This window comes from Adiantum capillus-veneris, chromosome 8, assembly GCF_014529385.1.
Source record: "Adiantum capillus-veneris isolate H3 chromosome 8, ASM1452938v2, whole genome shotgun sequence".
Lineage (NCBI taxonomy): Eukaryota > Viridiplantae > Streptophyta > Polypodiopsida > Polypodiales > Pteridaceae > Adiantum > Adiantum capillus-veneris.
In genome coordinates this window covers 17,653,300-17,673,550 of record NC_140938.1, presented here as the reverse complement: position 1 = coordinate 17,673,550, position 20,251 = coordinate 17,653,300, and the positions used below count along the sequence as shown (strand labels likewise).

The 20,251-nt window shown below is 41.0% G+C and overlaps 2 pseudogenes; one reads left to right on the top strand and one right to left on the bottom strand.

The window, feature by feature from the left end:
- Nucleotides 1-8,328: 8,328 nt before the first annotated feature.
- On the bottom strand, nucleotides 8,329-9,003 carry LOC147451746 (eukaryotic translation initiation factor 3 subunit K pseudogene; annotated as a pseudogene).
- A 241-nt stretch (nucleotides 9,004-9,244) lies between these two features.
- Nucleotides 9,245-9,839, top strand: LOC147451745 (large ribosomal subunit protein eL18 pseudogene; annotated as a pseudogene).
- The last annotated feature ends 10,412 nt before the right edge of the window (nucleotides 9,840-20,251 follow it).

Here is a 20,251-nt window from a genome sequence, read left to right as displayed (position 1 = left end):
GGTTAAAAAAGGAACCAAAAATACAAAAAAAAAAAGGGTTGTAAACACCTTTAAAAAAAACTAGGTGAGCGGCCTCCAAAGGCACTCACCAACACCTCTAGAGTGTCGAGGTCACCTACACCTACGCTCTCGGCATATTCTAAAGGACGAGCACATCGAGAGTGTTTCCATTACGCGGGCACTCATTATTCCTCTACCTTAGGCTCTAGGCCCTCAGTGGGAACCCAAGGTAGTACCACTCAAGACCCGCATATAGCATCTAGTGACTCTTCCTCTGACTACGACGTCATGGAGGGTTACCCAATGCCTAATCATGATAGCTCAAGCCAAGACATGCATGCCACGGGCCCGCGGTCCGGGCCGAGCGTGCTTACCTGCTTGAAGGAAACCTTTAGTAGAGCCACTCGCTCTGAACATGGAACTAACAATGTAAATGAGGGGGGTGGGGAAGTAAATTTGCCATTCATGACCAAAATAAGCCCTATGCCCTTAGATAATGTGCACGTGAATACTCCATTCACTACACCCCCTGACTCTTCAAAACTATTTCCCTTTGAGGTTATATTACCTAATGGTAGAAGCCTTGCCGAAGTCCAAGAGGTTGAGCGATATATCATTGCAACTAGGGAAAAGGAAATTGAGAGCTTACGCAAGGCGGAGCAACGAAGAGAGTTAAAAGCGAAAGCTCCTATGTCAATATCTTTGCTAGGAGAGCAATCAAGTGCTCCTGAATTAGAGACCACTAAGGGTCAACCCATAGAGAGCCACATTGCATCTAGTTCAAAGGACACCTCTAGCACCTCAAGCTTAGATGGAGCGTTCCTAAATGAGAACTGGGAGTACGAGCTACAAATGGAAACTCTAACTGACCTATACACAGGTCACACCGATCACGTGGGTTGGTTAGATGTCCTACAATCCACAACGGGTGCTACTAGTCCGGAGGATGAACAATAAAGAGTTTGTGAGGTCATCCATAGGGTTATTGATCTAGAGAGACAAAACAAGGGGATCCACATGCCTTCAACGGGTCTCATGAGATTCTTAGATACAGGGAAGGCTAAACAACCAACCTTATCGCAAATGGAGACTCCCTCGGTAAGGCCGATGGATCCTCCATATGTGGTTTTGCCAGGGGTCTCAGTGCAATCTGAGCCCACAAGTGATAGCTTTACTTTTCCAAGTCTATCTCATCTTTCCCTTGATGACACCATGGCTACCATGCCTACCCCAATGATGGGCATGCCAAGAAACACGCCATGGACCTCATTTGTTAGTAGAGCACCGCTACATGGTAGCTCAATGCCTGCCACACTACCTACAAGTGTGTACCAATCGTATACACCCATGGGTCCTCGTACTCGTGTAGTTCCTACCCCTCCCATTGTTTCAACAACCTATGCTCCAAAACCACAATACCCAAGCTCTTATTTCCATGGGACCATACCGGCTAGCATTAGCATGTCACATCCAATGTCTGCTATGCCTAGGGCCACACATATGAACTTTGGGCCGCCATATGGCATTACACCGTATCAAACGTGGAACCCAAGGGCCTCCTATGTGCCAAGACCAATGCCAATACCTACTCCACATGTAGTCTTTGGAGCACCTTCACCCACGGTGCTTGCTCACTTAGGTGACTTGGCAACATTTGCTCAAGCTATCGGTCGATCTATTGCGGAGAATATGCGTAACACACCTGATAGAGACCCTAGAAGTAAGGTAGTACAAATATCCAAGCTCACACAAAAATTTAGTGGAGATGGGGATGTGAGAAAGCATATCGAAGTGTTTGAACAAATATGCAATTCTCTAGGAGAACACAATGACCTGCATAAGAGTAATGCTTTAAGCCTAACCTTAAGTGGGAAGGCTAGGGATTGATATAGAACCCTAAGGGTAGAAGAAAAAACGATTTACCCTACTCTTAGGAGACTGTTCTTAAAAGAATACATATAAGAGGGAGTGCTTTGGGGTGTAGCCTCTCAAATCCAGAAAGCCCAACGAGAGGAAGGACAGTCGGTGAGAGACTCTATTAGTCGCTTGAAGCATTTGAATTCTCGTTGTAATCCAAATGAGCGCTTCAATAATAATCAAATGCTTGATAGATTCATTAGGGGATTACGACATGAGGATATCTACAATGTCCTAGTCATTAGAGGTATCACCAATTGGGAAGCAGTCACCACCAATGCGATCCAATTGGAGGATAATTTAATGATTCAAGGAGATAGAGTGTCTGTTGAGCCTAAATCTATTAGCTCGCAATCATCGGGGCATCAACCAATGACCCTAAAGCCTATTGCTAAGGAGCCAAAGATATCTGAGATGACTTTAGTAGATCTCACCAAGGCCATTCAAGAGAGTCTTAGAGACAATCGTGCTCCGCAAAACAATCATATGTATCCAACAAGGGAGCAACAATGGTGCTCAGTATGCTATGGACTGCATAGTACCACTGAGTGCCCTACTTTTAGAGTAAAATTCAATGGTAACTGCAATGCCTATGGGAGGTATGGTCATCAAGCTAAGGATTGCATAGTATTTAAGCGCGCGATGGCCAATAGACCAACCTTACCATGGACAGACACACCCGAGTGCCTGCATTGATGCCGGCCCCACCTCTTGAACAAACATCACAACACATGGTCCCTAGGGCCCAAAATGTTGTTCAAACAACACCCTTACCACCTCAAGTGCTAGGACCGCAACCACCACATCCAAAAATCACTTATGTGAATCAAGCGGGTTGTGAGTCATCTATTGCTTGTTTGGAAGGCTGTGAGGAAGATATAGACCCTAATATTGCCTATGGGATGGATGTGCTTGAAGAAAGTCCACAATACTACATGGAGGACTATTGGGGACAAGTCAAACCTGTCTATCAAGTAGTTGCTCTTGATGCAAGAGGCAAAAATATTAATTACACTACTAAGAGACCACCTCTTCAATGCTATGAGTGTGGAGGTCCACATCGTGTGGCCAGGTGTCCTATTAGGCTACAAAAGAACGCCACACTAATGCAAACCAATCAAGCGAGCACGTCTACAATGTTGATACTCATGTGTAATCAGTGTGGCATAGATCATTTAATTGCCCAATGTCCAAATAATCCAAATGCACCGAAGATCACGCCATTAAACTTGATTGAGGTTACCGAGGAGCCATCACAAAGTACACATGTGGTACCAGTAAACGTACTCACACGATCGATGCTCCAAAAACAAAATTATATTCTTGAGGAAAGAGACACGGCATCAATTGCCCAATCTCAGAAAAAGAAGAAAACACGAAGGAAGAGATCGCAAAAAGCAGTGAAGTCAAACCCTAGTTCAAAGACCAACATAGGGACTGGTGACGACCCCGTATATATGAACGACGTTGAAGAGGATTCTGATTTAGGTGAAACCATGGAGACCAAAATGACCACTAAGATAGAAACCAACAAGGAAGATCTACATGAGCCACAATGGCCAGGATCCAAGAAGAAGATAGGAACTTATCCAAACCCTACAGAGGAGATCGAGCGAGTCAAGCAATTAAGGAGTTTGGTAGAAGATACCCAAAGGGATCTAGAACGAGCACCTAGACAGATCCAGATTACGGACACAGTGTTCCCTACGCAACAACAACCTCACCAAGTCCATTGACCCTTAGCCATACCTAGTGTCATCCAAGAAAAAAGTGACTTAAAGTCGTGGGAAAGTGGGCGCACTCACTTCTTGATGGAAAGAATGTTTACAGAGGGACTACCTAATCCTATCAAAGAAATAGAGATCCCATCTTCCCCACGTCAAGTGACTGAAGCCCAAAAGGTGCGGTTAAACATTGCCAAATTGTTGGATTTCATGAAATCAGAAGTCAGAACCACCATCATGTCCAAATTATATAAAGACCCTGAGCTAGTCTCAGCTCTTCGAGCCTTCCTCAATGGAGAACCAAAGTTTGGGCTACCACAATTTTCACAGATGGATGGACCTGGGGAGATGCCAATAGAGGAGGAACACTTAGATCCACAACCCAACCTAAATGAGAACCTTGTTATAAAAATACATGTTAAGAAGTTGGGACAATACTTTGAGGGTGATGAATCCAATGCGACCATACCAATCACTACTAAGGGATTAACTGTGAAGGGAATCCTTGATGGTGACGCTGGGGTTAGCATTGTGACTAAAAATTGCTGGGAAACTATGGGAAGACCTCACCTTGCGACCACAACCATAGTAGTGAACATGGCCAATGGGTCTATTGTTAAACCTATTGGGATGCTAGAAGACCTCAAGATCAAGGTCTTTGGACATAAAATAAGAATTACCTTCATTGTTATGGATTTCTCCAAGCACACTATGGCATCTGAGATGATCTTAGGACGTCCTTTCATGAGGGAAGCAAAAATGGTGCATGACTGGTCTAAAAACCATGTCTACCTGCAGTTCCAAGATTCTATCATTCGAGTGGATCTTATAACTAGTCGAGCACATCCCCTAGGAAACAGGTTTATATTTGATCATAGATCTGACACCACAGTTCACTCACCCCCATTACAGTATTGTTACACGTGTAAAGCGGACACTAATGTTGGGGAAGATTCTCCTCATATGGATGTACTACCTGGGATGACTGAGTCAGACAATGTGGATTGGGTCCACCTAGGAGCAACCATAGACACTTGGGGAAATAGGGGGACGACCTGGGTAACACCTAAGGGGGATGAAATGCCACCACTCCTACCCTTAAATATGCTAGAATCAATGCATATAGCTTCTGATGACCTATAAGATGAAGGTTTGACTGGCATTGGAACTAGTAGCACCTCACAAGACTATAGCCCACACGATTTGGGGTCAGAATCATCAATTGAAATTGACTCTAATGACGAAGAATCTGAGCTAAATCTTAGTGCAAATGTAGGGAAAAACCATTCAGGGCCCAGTGGTTCCCTAGATGACAATCTATCCAAGGGAACAGAAGACACAAGTAGCGATTCATCTTGTGACTCTTGACTAGAGATCGGCTATAATCGAAAATTAGACAAGAAGTGTAAGAGATATAAGAGGCAACAATATCGAGCAAATGTGCGTGCTAGGATAAATGAAAAGAAATCTACCACAGAATGGCTTAATTATATAGGGGCATGTGATGCTCATCAGAAGTTGGTAGATAATTGGGGTGAATACCTTCAAAGCCTTATGTGGTGTAGTCCACAACCCATTGACATCGCACAACTAGAGGCTACAGAGAAGCCAAAGTTGAGCCATACCGTAAGGAGACGACAAAATCAAGAGTTAGCTCAACAACAAAAGGAATCGGAAGTGAAATCACAGTCCACAGAACAACAGGACCCCACAAACTTACACCCTGCACCTAAACATTTCAAATCCTATACCATAGAGGAACGTAAGGTTGTGTATACAAAGGCTCAAAGAAAACCTATTGATGGGAGCAATGGAGTCTATGACGGTCCAGTGATAGTTAAGGAAATAGAGTTAGCAGACCCAGGAGAAGAGTCCAAACCTATTTTCATTGCCCAAGATCTGACAGAGACTGAGGTGTGTGTACTTAAAGAACTTCGCAAGGAATTTAGGGATATATTTGCTTGAACATATCATGATATGAAAGGTGTTCCACCTTCCGTGGTGCAACACACAATTCCCATAAATAGCATGTCTAAACCAGTTCAGCAACGACCCTACCCAATGAATCCTAAATATGCAAAAATCATTCAAGAAGAGATTGAAAAGCTTATGAAATGTGGATTCATATACCCTATTGAGCACTCAGAATGGGTGTCTCCAATAGTGATTGTGCCAAAAAAGAATGGGAAATTTAAAGTGTGCATGGATCTCAAGAAGGTCAATGCCGTCGCTAGGATGGACCATTACCCCTTGCCATATTCAGAACATGTGTTTGAAAGAGTTGCAGGGAAGGAAGCTTATAGATTTTAAGATGGGTACTCTGGCTACAATCAAATCACAATTACGCTAGAGGACCAAGCTAAAACAGCCTTTATAATCAAATTTGGAGTGTTCGCATTTCGTGTTATGGCTTTTGGCTTAACCAATGCCCCTACTACCTTTCAAAGATTAATAAACACTGCTTTTGAAGAATATTTGAGGGAGTTTTGTGAAGCTTTCTTAGATGACCTTTTTGTTTATTCCTCTTGGAAAGAACATCTATCATGCTTACAAAAAGTGTTTGAGAAGTGTAGATTGTATCGCATCTCCTTAAACCCTTTCAAATGCCAATTTTGGGTTAAACATGGAGTCATTTTAGGGCATATAGTGTCCAAAAATGGGATTTCCATAGATGAGAGAAAAATTAAAGCTGTTGTTGCTGAATTGTCACCACCTACAAATTATAAAGGAGTTCAAAGGTTCATGGCCATGTTGGTTATTACCGACGGTTTATTTTAAACTTTGTTGAGATAGCTCGTCCTTTGTACAAGCTTCTTATTGAGTTCCAATGGATCGCAAAGTGTGACCATGCTTATGAGTCATTGAAAAAGACCTTGACTAGCACTCCTATTCTACGAGTGCCCGATTCGAATGTAATTTTCCATGTGCATACTGATGCATTGAACTTTGCTATTGGGTGTGTTCTAGATCAACCACGAGAACATAAACTGGACTACCCCATTAGCTTTGCAAGTCGTCGATTGAATGATGTCGAGAGAAACTACACCACTACAGAGCGAGAAGGTTTAGGTATGATTTATGCAGTGAAGAAATTTTGCTACTATCTTTTGGCCAACAAGTTTGTTTTCTATGTTGATCATCAAGCCTTGTTGTATCTAGTAAATAAACCTTGTTCCACGGGAAGAATTACACGATGGTTGTTCATTCTCCTTGAGCTTGATTTTACCATTGTGGTAAGACCTGGTAAAAGAGAGGAATCTCAAAGCTCGAGCGAGATTTTCCGAGCAATCCCTAAAACGAGCGAGATAGGGCAACACACATATACAAAACAAAAACCAAACATGATTTCTTCGGTGACTTCAAGCACAACAACAAAAAATCAATTCAAGATTGCACCTATTTTTAATGGTAAATCAACCACAAATTTAATGGTAAATCAACCACGAATTTTTGATTGACAAAACCCTTTGAACAAGGTTTGGGTAGAGTGTTTCCTTTGATGGGCTAGAACACTTGGAACCATTACAATGGCATGTTGATATTCCTCTCCTTGGAAATCATTGCCCTCATAATATTGGAAGCTCATTGCAATTTGCTACCGCCATTGATCTTTACTGGATATAAATCTCATATTCCTACCTCCTTACACGCAGGACCTCATAGATCTTGTTAACAATTTGGGTGTTTATTATACATTAAGCATCACATATGACACATTGGTGTGTGTATACCATCGTTGCAATATGTCATAGTTCCATTGCTTCCATAAAAAGGGTGATGAAAAACCATTCCCCAATTTCAGCCCCCGAATCAAAGGGTTCAACCACGAGTTTTACACTAAAAAGGTAAGGTTGTTTCTACTCAAACAAATCTCATGAATAAGGAGAGTTTGGGAGCTCTTCACTTCTTCTTCTTCTCCTCTCTCTCACTCTACCTCAAGTTATTATGGGTTGATGTACGATACCATATTATGAATTTTTAAGTTACTCTAGAGAAAATTGTGGGAACTTGAAAATAATTCTATTATTGAAATGAGGTCATTCTTTTGAGAACTCAACATCATGTTATATATTAAAGTATGGGTCAAACCATCAAATGAAGTCTACCATCGAGGGGGTGGGAAAGTTAGTGGTGTTGCCAAAGATGGTGGTGACAAAGGTGTCAAGGGAGGTGGTAATGGTGGGGGATTATAAAGAGTGCTTTGATAAAAGAGTATGCAAGGTGGATAAAGTTATGAACACTTTTCTTAGGACAAATTCTCCCCATGCAACGGCGGCACTGTTTGTCGGAGGGGGGGGGGAGTTGTAGTAGCATACCTTACCGTCTCTGCTTGAGGCTCTTCGCGTTGTTGCTATTGTGGACAAATTAATTATCTTTTATCTTGCAACTGCTATTTTTATTACAAGCGTGGCTCCAAAGGGACACTGAAAAGCAACATCTTATAGTAGCTTCAAACAGCCTAAAAGTTGTGTACAGCATTTCATAGGCACCATGCCTATATCATTCCCTGCAAGCAGGCAGTGCCAACAAACTACCTTCAATTGTTTTGAAATGACGCTAGAAACATTGAGAAGGTCAATATAATTAGGAGTGCAATGCAACCCAATGACAAGAATAACATTTCTCCAAGTGATGCTTCTAGCAGAAACCACAGTGCAACCTTGCTTTTGAGCTCTTTAAAAATGCTTTAAGTTAGGATGGGAAAGAGCTTGGATACATGTTCTAATGGAATGCTCTCCACAATGCTCTTCTTCAACTTTGGATAGTTATCCTCATTGGGAGGGAGGATGACAAGTTGTCCTCCACCAAAAAGCTTTTCTACATACCAACCATTACTAGAAATCTGATGCTCCAAAAACTTGTCTAGCGATAAACCTTCCATGTTTATGGACTCTAGTAAGAAAGAGAGAGAACATGCAAAGCAAATCCTTGTATTGCTTGCTTGAACCCTGGAACACCCTCCAAAATATGGCGATTTCTAGCAGCCTCATCCCATTAAAACTCCCTGAATCTGGTTGTCTCCAAAAAATGAGCAAGATGAATCTGGCTGTCAGGAAGGGATCCTCCATTTGAAGCTTTTTAGGTATCATAAACATGCAAAGATTGAAGTCTGGTGCAGGAAGTGCCATCAATGCCTTCTTGCCACAATTTGGATATTCATTCGAGACGGTTCAAACTCATAAAGCCGCAATAGGCATAGGTTTGCATCCAAATTGTAAGTCTGCGTGTTAACCTGCTCCGACACATATGCCTCAAGGTCTAGAAGGATGTCTAGATTGTAGGGATTGACTGCCACACTTTGTTCCATAGTGTACTGAGGAGTAACCTCCTTGTGTGTCGCCGCTACCCAATCCCGCTGCATTGTCAAGAGTGCTTCTCTCTCTCTCTCTCTCTCTCTCTCTCTCTCTCTCTCTCTCTCTCTCTCTCTCTCTCTCTCTCTCTCTCTCTCTCTCTCTCTCTCAGTTTTTTAAAAAGAAACTCAGAGAGAGAGAGAGAGAGAGAGAGAGAATACCGCTGGAGGAAGGATTCTGAGAGGGGTTTGCGGCAGGCGGAACACCTCGTCCTCGGCAGCGGTAGCGGTAGTAGCAGCAGCAGAAGTAGCCATGGGTATCGACTTGCCTGCTGGGGGACGCAATAAGAAGACAAACTGCACTGCTCCTAAGAGTGAAAATGTCTATCTAAAGCTTATTTTCAAGCTCTACAGGTTTCTCATTCAAAGAACAAGCAGCCCACTTAATGTTGTGTTTTTGAAGCGGCGGTTGTTTATGAGTAGAACTTATAACATGCCACCTCTATCTTTTTCTCGTCTCATACATTACATGAAGGAGAAGGAGGATGAGGTGTAATTGTGGGAACTGTGACGGACGATGTTAGGGTGTATGAAGTTCTAGCATTGAAAGCCGCCGTGTTGCGCTTTACAGAGACTACCCAAGCCTAGATCTTGAAAGGTGGTGGAGAATTTTTCACATTTGACCAACTTGCTTTGAAGGTCCCAATTGGCTCAAATATTGTACTTTTGAGAGGTCCAAACAACGCTCGTGAAGTTGTGAAGCACTTTGGGAGAGCTCGAGGTGTACCGCATAGTCACACAAAGCCTTATGTTCGGTCCAAGGGTCGCAAGTTTGAGAGAGCTCGTGGTCGACGTAATAGCAGAGGATACAGAGTTTAGTTTTGTAGCTTTTGGATACTTTTGCATAGTATTTTATCAAACACTATGCTTGTAGTTGGCTTGTTACTGAAACTTATCTCTGAGGTATGCTAGCCCTCATCATAATTGCGTTGATCGAGTACTTTGTGAGGTGTCTTTGTGCGAGCAATGGTGAGGTTTCAATATGTGGCCCTTTGGAACTGACAAGCTGCTGCTGACTTCTAAATTGATTGCTGACAAAAAAAAAATCTGGTTTAACAAATAAGTAATGCATGTAATCATCACGTATCATTGATTCTATCAAAGCCACCGCAACATCGACCATGGTCGGTGATTCAAGAGGAAGATGTAAGATAGCGTGTGTCTATGCTATGGGTTTCTTGTTTGGAGGACCACCATTTATCAAGGTTGAACTACTTTTTGCCTTCTGTGTAAGCAAAGATTGGTACCTAGTCTATTAATACTGAATACCCATCAAGACATGAGACGTCTTATTTTGTGACGTTTGTCTTGAATTAGAGTGATGGACTACTTTTTTCTTTTTCTAAAAGAGAGAGAGAGAGAGAGAGAGAGAGAGAGAGAGAGAGAGAGAGAGAGAGAGAGAGAGAGAGAGAGAGAGAGAGAGAGAGAGAGAGAGAGAGAGAGATCTAAGCCAATCTCCATCGTTCTTTTTTTGATAGAGAAATTACATTTTGCGAGGCAGTGTTCACCAAGAACGTTTGTAGGGACCACTTTTCAAGAAAAACCATTTTTCCAAACATACATATTCCTTTCCTTGAATTTGCGAGGAGAAAGTTTAAGAAAATTAAGCTTAATTTTTGGGACTTTACACTATTTTTCTCTATATTGGGGCGAAATTTCTCCTTTTCCCCTTACCCTCAACTAGCCTACTACCCTGTTCAACATACTGATAGGTTCACTATTATATTTATTGCAATCTTGTCGAGATTCCAACGGGTGCAGCATTAGCCCTTTGCAAGTTGTCCAACCAAAAACTTAGCAAGCTGGACTCGAACTCTCATTGCTCCACACACGCATCTTCAAGTCAATTGAGCTAACCATGTAGGAGGCTGCATATGTTGCACGACATAGTGCAACACATTAATAAAAAAAATTTAACTAAGCCTCCCCAAAACCTACCTGGCCACGCTATTGCTCGTGCCAACATGCTATAGTAGATGACTCCATGCTATTCCTTTTGTCAATCCCATCCTTTGTCTTTGCAACATGTATCTCTTGGGATTCGTGCCATATTTTTTTTTCCCCAAAAATTGTTGGGACTTACTGGCAAGACGACATGGAAAAGACGATTGGTGTATAAATGAACTAATGAGGTGCAATAAATTGCTATCAAATTGATGAGTCTAGGATAAGAAAGGATGCACATGCTCTCAAGTATAAATGAAAATCAAGAACCAAAGTACTAGACACAGGAGCACTACAAATGACCTTACCGAAAGAAACTTACGATGACTTAAGCATTAAGTACAGGGCTAGAGCTCTTATTAGTCTATCAATCTTACTTTATGCTCAAACATGTGAAGCCCACGCGAGCCTAAGAGAGAAGATAATATTTTCAAATATTGTGTTTATTTTCTTAACATTAAACTATGATCTTTTGGAGTTTAGGAGGTAGTCTATCCATTGATAACCCTTTTTGTTGTGGTGCATGAATATATAACAAATGATAAATATTTTGTTGATGATAAAATTTACTATATCATGTACAAACACTTGCTCGGGTTTGTCCTTGCTCAGAAAAAATCACTCGGTGCATACCCAATGGTGAAGCCCCTACTAGAGTTGATGATGAGTTACCCGATACTTATCTATTCCTAGTCAAAACCATACCTGAATGGAGTGAGAAGATTGTGAACTTTCTAGTTAATGGTTTTTCACCCAAAGAGCTTCGTAAGGACATAGCTCAAAAACTGTTAAAAGAATGTGAACCTTACTCTCTCATTGCAGGAACTCTCTACAGGCTAGGGAAGGATGATATTCTTAAACGTTGTGCCCGTGAGGATGAGTATTTATACATACTGCAAGAAGCCCACATGGGTATAGCCGGAGGATATTTCTCAGGGGAACTAACAGATAGTAAGGTGTTGCAATCATGCTATTGGTGGCCTACCTTATTCAAGGATGCATCACTTTTTGCAAAAGGATGTGATGAATGCCAACATTACAAGATCACACAATGAAAGGATAAGATGCCCTTACATCCTGTTAAAGTGACTCAACCATTTGAAAAATGGGGTTTGGACTTTGTGGGCCCAATTAGTCTGGTAGCTCGTAGTACTCAATCTCGATATATTATCGTTGCCACTGACTATGTGACAAAGTGGGCAGAAGCCAAGGCGACACGTAAGGCCGATGTGAGGTCAACTGCCAAGTTTCTCTTTGAGAACATTATTACAAGATTTGGTTGTCCCTTTGAGATTGTGAGTGACAATGGTACTCATTTTATAAATGGAGTAATAAAAGAACTCACTACCAACTTTATGATATCTCACCATAAGTCCACACCTTATTATCCACAAGCAAATGGCCAAGCTGAAAGCACCAACAAGACCTTAATCTCTATCTTGACCAAAATAGTGGAAGCTCATCACACAGATTGGGATTTAAAGCTTACATCAGTTCTATGGGCTTATTGTACTGCATACAAAGTTTCCATTAAGTGCACACCGTTTAAGATGGTGTATGGCCAAGAAGCGGTTATGCCATGGGAGTTTGTCGCTCCTAGTCTTCGAGTAGCTTCTCAAGAAGGTTGGGATGGTAACCCCTTAGTTGAGCGATTATATATCCTTGAAAGGCTAGATGAAGAGAGGAAATTAGCTGTGTAAAATGCACTTGTGGAGAAAGATAGGAGGAAGAAATGGTTTGACCGTCATCTAAAGAACAAAGATATCAATGTTGGTGATAAAGTCCTTATGTATGGAGTGCATAACGAAAAGAAAAAATTGAAATATGCAAGAAAAGGACTATATAGAGTATGTGAGATCACCCCACAAGGAATCATTCATGTGGACACTCTTAATGGAGTTGAAACCATTGAATTCCTCAATGGGAGCAAATTTAAAAGATACTATGATCCTTTAATCAAAGAGGAACTACGTGCTATCCATACAAAAAAGGCAGCCAAGGCACAAACAAAATTGAAGAAGATACAAGCTCAAGCTGAGGCTAAGGAGCGACAACAACGCATAAGACAAAAATGAGAGGCTAACCTTGGAGTTACACATGCATTCCACGTTGAAATCGACGAGGATTGGTTGGAATCTGACACACCTCTACGATACCCTATTGAGCTAAACAACACCTATGGAAAAGTGCTATATAACACCTTATTGGACAGGGGTGCTAAATATAATCTGCTATCATATGGGGTGTGGTGTCAGTTAGGGAAGCCACCTCTATCTAAGATTATTATCCAAGTCAAGGGTGTCAACAAGAAAAAAACTGCGGTTTTTGAAATCTGGCACACTTCTCTCAGTTATGACAATGGGGTTGTAGCTCAACTTTTTGGTCATGCCTGTTGGAACTATGGAGGGTAATATAAACCTAGGATGCACGTGGATGATAGCCACCAAATGCACTATTGATTGGGGGACAGGGGGTGTCACAACACAGAAACCGACTCTTAGCCCTGACACTCAAGGGATAGTCCCTGAGATATTGCCTCTTAAAGAAATAAAACCAAAAACATTGCATGTCCAAGAGGTTGAACCATATGTCCCCATAGCCCAACTCTATAGAGGTTCAACTGATGTAGTTGAAATAAAGCTTGAGACACACAAGACCCATCCCAATATAACAAAGAAGACATACAAGTGGGTCCCTAAAGCTTCTTTAGCCATATCTAGTGCTAAAAGACAGGAGCCTGGTAAGAGACGTCCCACTCACCCCAAGAAATGTAAAGAAACGTTGCGTTGGATTCCTTAAAAACTATTGGAAGCCCAAGGCTACTACAAAGGAAATGATCAAATCTGAGTGCCAAAACGTAAATTGTGCTCTTACTTGTCACCTGGCCCATGTAAACCCAATCATGTGGCTCCAAAATGAATTGAAGATCGTAGAAAGAAAAAAATCACGGAATGCTACACATCCACTCCAGAGCTAGTTTGGGTACCAAACAAAGAAGGATTTGTTCCACCTAGCTCAATAACAAGGAAGTCAAATGAATCTTCTTGCTCTTCATGTAGTTCATATACGGAAATAGAAGCTTTGACACAACCTCCACTCACCATTGTACATATCCATACAAACAAGGAAGAGTTTGTACCTCCTGTTGTAAGTTCACCACCTACAACAACGTTGCAAATAAAATCATGGGAGAGTACCTTACCACCCTTGAAACTAGATGAAACGCATAGGGTGGTCAAAAACTATTAGTTAAAGCCTTCACCCATAACAGCTTGGAACAATTGGTTTCAAAAGGTGACAAAATCTTTCCAAAAAGTATGATCTACCCAAGGAAGGGGGGAGTGTTTGCTGACATCCATCATTCACTTGCTTCCCTCTCAACCTTCCTCCCTGACCTCTCAATCTCCAATCCTAGGGAATGTATATATAAAGCCTTATACTCACAAAAACAAGATAAAAAAGTAAAAGAGAAGGAGCCACCAAACAATAATGTGGAAACTTACAAGCTCTATACATAACACAATATCATAAAAACACATTATGCACAAGAGCACGACTCTTGTAATATTTTCACTCTAACCATCATCTATCTGTGTGTATAGATATGGCTAGAGACATCCACTCCTACCTTGGGTGAGAAGTACCCTTGTTACTTTTCACAAGTGTTTCACATGGTCTTTCCGGTGCTTGCCTGTGAATGGGATTTGGTAGGTACGCTAGCAAGTGAGAAGAATTTTGAGGAGTTAGAATGGCTGATACGTCTCTTGCCCACGACTGATCCATACTTAGTAGAGAGCGTTTCTCCCATTGCACAAACCTACCCTTTTGACCAAGATGACTATAGGCGTCTAGTGACCTTCTTAGTAAACATCGGTGCCTCTGATGAAGAAGAAGATATACATGATTACATAGATGGCACGTATGGTCTCACGGATGATGACTTTGTTTTTGTTGACGACGAGGATAGGGGTTTAGCCTTAGGGTTCCCCGTCAATCTCTACCATATCCTATTCCCTTGACTCTTTAGGGGGAGTGCAAATAATTAGGTTAGGGTTCCTTATGTTTTTTAATTGTGTTCAGTAAGTGTTGGTACCTTTTCCCAATGATGTGCCTCTAGAAGGTGGATGCTTAGTGGTGACTATTATGCAGTTTGTGACTACATAAGGATGCCTTTGAAAGACAACTGTTAAACCCTAATATATAGTGCACTATTCCCTAGGCTTTAGACTAAGGTCTATGGGAGGAATGAAGAGGCACCTTGAGGGAAGTGCCAAGGGGTATGGGAACTTTATAAAAGAGAGTCCTTATGTTGTAATCAATCAATCAATCTCAATGAATGAATGGAAAGTTATCTCTCTCTCTCTCTCTCTCTCTCTCTCTCTCTCTCTCTCTCTCTCTCTCTCTCTCACGCACTTCATCTCTCTCACGCTCTCTCTCTAACCGCTAACCGCCATCTCTCTCCATCTTCCCCTTCTACACTTGGCGATCCTACTGGTGTCTCTTCTTAAAGAGACGGGAACGGATATCAGACAACGTGGTAGAAAGGTTGAAGCGATTATGGCAGTCCACGAGGAGCATTCGGGGAATTGTGAACGAGTACGAATCTCCAATTCATACTAGTTTTGCTAACCGTTATTGTGCAAGAAAAAGAGTTTTTCTTGGGATGCGCATCAGTAGGTGTCGAACTTGTAAGGTCCCTCCCTAAACCCTAGAGCCATTCAGAAATTTTTCGGTCTAGAAAATAATTTAGAAAAAGTAAGACGACGAAGAAGTTATACGAACAACGAGACTTTACTCCATAATGAAAAGACAAGGATATTTCAGATAAGAAATTACATCATCCTTATATTTTTCCTTTAATATTAAGGTTATTTTTATACTTCTTCATCAAAAGCCGCGTGGGAACTGATCTAGATCGAGAACTAGGAGAAAAAGGGACTAACTTAATTGAAAGATAAAGTTAAGGGATAAGAACTAAGAAGAAAATTGGGTATCCAATACGAATTAAGAAGAGAATTGGGGTCCAATAGCATTTGAGAAGATAATTTGGGGTCCAATAGGAATTGAGAAGAGAATTCCACCCACCATTTCCTATATAAACACCCCCTCTCCTTTGTATTTTACACATATATTGCTAAGCTACTTGCATACTTGCCATGCTCAAGACTATGCTTAAGTAAATCAAGGTTTCCATTAAACCTTGCTCTTGCTCTCTCCCTCTCTTGAAGACCAAACCCTTGAGGGTTTTGTGAAGAAGCTCCTCTCTCCTTCCTCTTCACCATAAATCCCTTCCTTCCTCCTTGAGCCTCACATCTCTTCAAGAAGGACTTCAACCCCACTTCCCTCTTGTTTGGAGGAGGTAATCTTCATTTCTAGTAGGATTAATTAATCTATGTGTTTTAATACTAGGAAGGTTTATGTGCATCATTTTAGGTTTAAGCTTTAATAGTAACCTCGGAATTAAGGTTAAGTATTAATAGTAGTTATTCATCACTAAATTATGCTCAAAGGTAGATTTGCACTCGTAAGCTAAGCTTTAATGGTAACTTTGCACTTAAATGTAAGCTTTAGTGATTACCTTGCATTTTTAGGTTTTAAGCTTTAATGGAAACCTTGCAATTAGGGTTAAGTGATAAGAGTATCTATGCATCATAAATTTATGCTTCAAAGGTATATTTGCACTCGTAAGCTAAGCTTTAATGGTAACTTTTCACTTAGATGTAAGCTTTAGTGATTACCTTGCATTTTTAGGTTTAAGCTTTAATGGAAACCTTGCAATTAGGGTTAAGTGATAAGAGTATCTACGCGTCATAAAGTTAAGCTTCAAAGGTAGATTTGCACTTGTAAGCTAAGCTTTAATGGTAACTTTGCACTTAGATGTAAGCTTTAGTGATTACCTTGCATTTTTAGGTTTTAAGCTTTAATGGAAACCTTGCAATTAGGGTCAAGTGATAAGAGTATCTATGCATCATAAAGTTAAGCTTCAAAGGTAGATTTGCTCTCGTAAGCTAAGCTTTAATGGTAACTTTACACTTAAGTGTAAGCTTTAGTGACTACCTTGCATTTTTAGGTTTAAGCTTTAATGGAAACCTCGCAAATAGGTTAAGTGCTAAGAGTATCTATACATCATTAAGTTAAGTTTCAAAGTTAGATTTGTATCTTAAGCTAAGCATTAATGGTAACTTTGCACTTAGGTGTAAGCTTTAGTGACTACCTTGTATTTTAGGTTTAAGCTTTAATAGAAAGCTCGAAAACTCGTAAATTATAGGATGACCTTCTAGCTTCCTAAAATGGAAAGCCAGGTACCATAAGAAAAGAGTAGTTGTCTAAGCTCGATAGAAGTAGTTCAATTTTTGGTATTGAAGAGTATTTCTAAAGTTTTCAATTTCAAGTTTGTTTGCAAATACGGGATGGGGGAGATAAGGGATAACTTCGCGGGATTGATCTCCGTGTTGTTTGAACCGAAAACTCTACAAGCTTCCATGGAGATGCCCCATGTATGGCAAAGGATTGCAAAAACCTGGGAATCGTACAAAATGGGGATTGAACTTTAAAAAAAGTTGGTATTTCCGAAGAGACATTAACAATCAAATGCCTATGGCAAAAACTCGCTTGTATTTCTAAATAAACTTGGATGGTAGATAATTAATGAAAGTAGGAATTAAGGTTGATAAATGAATGAACCTAGAAATTACCAACTAGGAGTTAAAAAGGAATCTTGAGAGGTGATAGGGATAGCCCATTGCAAAACATAGATTTAACTAGGAGTTTTGAAGATTGTCTGGAAATGACCGGGAACCAAGATGGATCTTCTTGGGGTCAATTTGATTGAAAGGCCGGCCCATTGAGAGGATTCTCTTGGGGAACTTGTCGGAGATTGGCCCTTTTCGGCTAGGGCAGTATAACCGGCAAGTTGTTATACCTAGGTCATTCATGCCCGAGGGATAAGGGATGAATGGGTTTGTTTTATTTTTGCCCGGCCGGGTGAAGTACTCGCAGTATCTTATTGGAAATCGGCCATAATCTAGGTATGGCCTGATGCCAATAGTTGGATGAAAAGATTATACTCAGGGAGGATGATGTGAATTTAATTAAGGAAATTTGTTCGAATTGGTTGCTTAAAAAGGAATTGGAAAGGCTAGGAATATAGGGGCTATCCTGTGCATCTGTCACTAGATGGTGCTATACCTCTCGAAATAAAATGCTTAGGAAGGAATGATTAAATTACTTGATGACCATTTCCCAAACACTTAATTTTGGGAAATTTTGTGAAGGTGATGCCATTTTGATGGCTTGTAACCGATTATCTTGGCCTGAATGGGGAGGTAAGATGAATTGGTTTAAACTAAATGTGTTGCATGATTAGTTAGGGAACTAGTTACAAGCTAATTATAGCAGATAAAGGAAAGGAAATGACTTAAAAGTTTCTAAATAAGGATCTGGTGGGAACAACCAGATGAATTTTCTTGAACGAGGGTATGCAACAGATTGCATGCTGCTTGTTGTTTGACGATGTCTGATAGACTATTGTCTTCCTGATTTTGTAGTAGTTAAGTACTACCTCGGGAAGGGATTTTCATGAAATGGTTCGGTGGGTGGACGGATCCGGAGGGTCAGATGGCCGGATTTTGATTTAAATTTTTTATGTTAAACGCTAGGACTACGTGGGATAAAAATGGGTAATCGGAGACGAGCGAGACCAGGTAGGATTGCAAGATCCCTCTTCTTAGGGGAAAGTGATAACTGCCGTACCTGCTTGTCAGGAAAAAGGGGTTATCGCCATGAACCAAGGGAGAACAAAAAATTAAGAGCAGATCCTCAAGTTAAAGATCAAGAGAATCAAGACTAAGGACCACGATTCTGGGTGTGGAAATCTGTCAAGGATAGATTGATTATGAGAAACGGATAAAATCATTGAATGAAGGGATGTACCCCCTTGGGTTGGCAATCGAGATAGGCCGGAGTCCTGTCTGAGTGTCGGTCCCAAGTGAGAGGGATACCTACAGATAGATCTACGTCATTCCCTGGAACGGTCTGGAGGATTGAGGGAGGTGAGTAGGGTCAAGTCTGGGTATGGCCCTCACATTGGGTTGGCGTTCGAGATAGGCCAGAGTCCTGTCTGAGTGTCGGTCCCAAGTGGGAGGGATACCTACAGATAGATCTATGTCATTCCCTAGAACGATCTGGAGGACTGAGGGAGGTGAGTAGGGTTGAGTCTGGGTATGGCCCTCACAAGTGGTATCAGAGCCTAATTTTGAATCTTGGACCTTGGAATTTAGAATTTTGTATTTAAGATTAATGCATGAGAGAAAAACAACTCAGTCTAGCACCCAAATTTCAATTATATTACAAAATGAAGTCTTGAGTTTCCAATAATTATTCAAAAATTTTCAGATGGCTTGAGATCTGGCAGAAGAAATTTAGCGGATTGTTTGTGAGAGGATGGAGTCTGCTACGCTAGAGCAAAGGCTCGCTATGCTGGAACATTTTCGAGAACTCTTTTTCCCAAAAACAAGTGAAGATCCCACTCAAGAATGGAAGACTACCACATCAAATGAAGTAACCCGAGTATTGATGTTTGGCCATAAGTACCTTCTAGATAACTTACGTCTGGCCATGATCAAAGAAAAGCTAGGACTAGGATCCAAGAGATACTGCATTCTCAAGAGTTTTGCAGAAAACTTTGAGAGCAAAATTTTACTCGTCCTCTCCTGTTTACCTCGTGAAAAGATTTGTATCTACCCAAAGCCACTAAAATTAAAGGGACCTTTTCTGCATTCCCCCTGGAAGGAAATCGGGGAAACAATTTGTAAGCAGTCCCATATTTCAAGGAAGGATCATAAGGTTCTATTTGACTACCTAGATTATGACAAGACAGAGTAGCACATAATATCCACTTCTTGGATTTTTGTAACCCAATATTTATTCTATATGTATTATCTCACGGTGAATGCTCTTCTCCTCCTTCTTCACATCCTCTAAAGGCATTCCTTGCTTGAGTGGAGTCAATCTAGACTCTTTATCTTTAGTTATTTGAATCTAAAAAAGAAACCAATTTGTCTGAGTTATTCAAATGACTTAAAAATAATTTGCAAGCAAAAAAAAAAAAAACTCACATCATAAACTAGCATTCCAAGGTAGCGTCGTGTGAGTGGATACCAAGGTTCTGCACCTTTAGCATACTTTCTTCACATAGATGCAATTAATTTTTGGTCTTTGTCAGGGAGAGTTTTTAGGTAGCTTTCATGTTCAGCTGCACATATGTGATTGGTGTTCACAATCTCATCCCGTATGTGAGTGGCCACCAAAGCATGCA